The 3,604-nt window shown below is 38.4% G+C and overlaps 1 non-coding gene across 1 annotated transcript; it reads left to right on the forward strand.

Annotated features, from left to right (window-relative positions):
* Nucleotides 1-996: 996 nt before the first annotated feature.
* On the forward strand, nt 997-1,068 carry Trnaq-cug. The gene has a single exon. It is a non-coding gene; the product is annotated as a tRNA-Gln (tRNA).
* The last annotated feature ends 2,536 nt before the right edge of the window (nt 1,069-3,604 follow it).

Here is a 3,604-nt window from a genome sequence, read left to right on the forward strand (position 1 = left end):
CTTTCATCTTTTTCGTGTCTATAAAATATGTACCAGTTAAGCATTGTAGTCGACGTAATCGACTAACCTCCACCTCGATATTACTGGCCTTGTGCCAAAATGTGAAATTATTATCATCATGGTCATAATCATCATCATCATCATCATCATCGTTATCATTTTTTTTTATATCGATTAGGACAGTCATATCGATGAAAAGACATGATTTTTGTCTGAAAACCTTCAATATAATGTTTGGGCCATTTTGCATCTATATTTCTGTCAGTTTGAAAAGTAAAGTTCTATATTATTATTGTTGTTGTTGTTGTTGTTATCTTCATTTTTCTCATTCTATATGAGTTATATCGGTTGATTTTACGCCTATTTGATGCCCATGTGATCGGGTGTTAGGTGCTGCTGACTATAATAATTTAATTGTTGGTAACTTAAAAATTGAGTGGTACGGGTGTTGTGATGGGAAATTGAATTTAATAATACTAAAAGAATCTGCTTAACATTTAAGGATAAATGGAGTGTATATCAAAGAATGTTTCTCTGCCCACTTTTACTGGCTGATCGCGATGCTATAATTTTTCGTGTTGCTGGTGGTTATCTAGCCCTATAGTAACGAGAAGAACGTCGTAACAATAAAGACAGCTACAGATTGTAAGAAAGTAAAAACGAAACTGTTGAAGGAGTTGAGTGGGAGGAACCCATAGTTATGTCGAAGAAATCAATATTAGAAACAAGACACTACATCTTGTTATTAAATGCTACAAGAGTCTTCCTAGCTTCTCGAATAATGTCTATTTCTAAAGGCGTAATGTCAGTGAGTTTTATAGCAAAGATAAGGGCTTTATTTCAGAGGACAGGAGATTTATTCAGAGTAATTATTTATATTAAACTGTGGGAAAGATGAGTTCTTATCGAGAAAAAAAAGATAACTTCGCCTGTAAGAGACCAACTTATTGTTTACAATGATTATGATCCTGTACAGGATATTCATGCTAATCCGGCCGTTCTATGGTGTAATGGTGAGCACTCTGGACTCTGAATCCAGCGATCCGAGTTCGAGTCTCGGTAGAACCTTACTGATTTAATCTTTAAGGTGGCGAGCTGGCAGAAACGTTAGCACGCCGGGGGAAATGCGTAGCCGTATTTCGTCTGCTGTTACGTTCTGGGTTCAAATTCCGCCGAGGTCGACTTTGCCTTTCATCCTTTAGGGGTCGATAAATTAAGTACCAGTTACGCACTGGGGTCGATATAATCGACTTAATCCGTCTGTCTGTCCTAGTTTATCCCCTCTATGTTTAGCCCCTTGAGGGCAATAAAAAATTAAAAAATAGCAAGGTCACATTTAGTAAAGCAAATTAGCCAAATGGATGATTTAATATTGGTTTCAAATTTTGACATAAGGCCAGCAATTTTAGGGGAGGGATAAGTTAATTACAACGACCCCAGTGCAAAACTGGTACTTGTTTCATTGACCCCAAAAAGATGAAAGGCTAGTTTAATATTAAAATATGCTTATAGTCTTTAAAATCGAAGTGGGGCGATTTAGGAGAAAAGATTTCTAACCCCCACGTTAGCTCCCATTCTTAGTTGTTGATAATGGAAGCACTCCGTCGGTTACGACGATGAGGGTTCCGGTTGATCCGAATCAACGGAACAGCCTGCTCGTGAAATTAACGTGTAAGTGGCTGAGCACTCCACAGACACGTGAACCCCTAACGTAGTTCTCGGAGATATTCAGCGTGTCACAGAGAGTGACAAGGCCGGCCCCTTGAAATACAGGTACAACAGAAACAGGAAGTAAGAGTGAGAGAAAGTTGTGGTGAAAGAGTACAGCAGGGATCACCACCATCCCCCGCCGGAGCCTCGTGGAGCTTTTAGGTGTTTTCGCTCAATAAACACTCACAACGCCCGGTCTGGGAATCGAACCAGCATCCTATGACCGCAAGTCCGCTGCCCTAACCACTGGGCCATTGCGCCTCCACAGTTGTTGATAATATCCAAGGCGGATTCGCTGACGGTTTTATTAGATTTATTAAGTTTCTTGTGAAAGAACTTCAGATATTCATCAACGGTAATTTTCTGCTTCTCTTTTAAGCTCACCTCTGTATACCTTCCGCAACTAGTATATCATTACTTTCTGTTAAAGCTCTTTCTCATTCTTCCTCCGATGATGGAATAGATTGCAATTATTATGTTGGCTTCCGATCGCTTTCGGGGAAAGGCACCATCTGCGCTATATCCACCAAATAAATTTAAGATACTACCTGCAGACCTCTCTTCCTTCCTCCCTCTTTTCTTCTCATCCCGCTTTGGGTTCTACCGCCGATAACCAACTTTACCTAATACTCAGTTCTGGACGAATACCAGCATATACCATAGTCGTTATGAACATAGGCGCAGGAGTGGCTGTGTGGTAAGTAGCTTGCTAACCAACCACATGGTTCCAGGTTCAGCCCCACTGCGTGGCATCTTGGGCAAGTGTATTCTGCTATAGCCCCGAGCCGACCAATGCCTTGTGAGTGGATTTGGTAGACGGAAACTGAAAGAAGCCTGTCGTATATATATATATGTGTGTGTGTGTGTGTATGTTTGTGTATCTGTGTTTGTCCCCCTAGTATTGCTTGACAACCGATGCTGGTGTGTTTACGTCCCCGTCACCATAGCGGTTCGGCAAAAGAGACCGATTAAATAAGTACTGGCTTACAAAGAATAAGTTCCGGGGTCGATTTGCTCGACTAAAGGCGGTGCTCCCATGGCCGCAGTCAAATGACTGAAACAAGTAAAAGAGTAAAAGAGTAAAGAGTATTCTTCAACCGATCTTTTATTGGTCTCTTGTGTTCTAAGCTCTTGAAACTTTCATTACTACTCTCAAGACATGACAATGTCTGATCTGATGCTACTTGTTTGGCCGTTTATGCTTTTATTCTATTATGGACGTACAAGCTCGAAGGAAACACTGACGAGGGCAAATGTTCATTAAGCAGCCATAATGCACATTAGTTGCAGTTCAATTTGGAGATTAGGCACCAAGTTAACCTGAGCCCTAGTATTCTGTATCTATAACCTTACATCATCAGATGTAATATTATGCATATGTAGAATATAACACATCCTTTTTATATATATATATATGTATGTGTGTGTGTGTGTGTGTGTGTGTGTGTGTATATATATAGTAGTAACAGAAAAGAAAAATTTCGATTATCTCCACGTTGTGAGTTGTAATGTATATGAGAAATTAAAAAAGAAAAATACGCTCACTTACATAGTTTTAATATAATTTTTAATATATCGACCGGTTTCGCTATCGCTATTCATGATATTATGTCTTATTTATTGGAACATATATATATATAATATATAATATATCTATATTATGTGATATATATATATACATATATATATACATATATATAGAATTATATATATATTATATATATATATATATCATATAATATCTATATATATGATATGTATCTATATATATATATAGGAGTAGGATAGAGTGAGAGAAACACAGAGAGAGAAAGAGACGGGAGGCAAAGAGACAAACAGTGAAGTATTAGACCTTCACAGCCATCACCATTACCACAACAACAACAACAACAAC

This window comes from Octopus sinensis, unplaced genomic scaffold (assembly GCF_006345805.1).
Source record: "Octopus sinensis unplaced genomic scaffold, ASM634580v1 Contig06692, whole genome shotgun sequence".
In the NCBI taxonomy this organism is placed as follows: domain Eukaryota; kingdom Metazoa; phylum Mollusca; class Cephalopoda; order Octopoda; family Octopodidae; genus Octopus; species Octopus sinensis.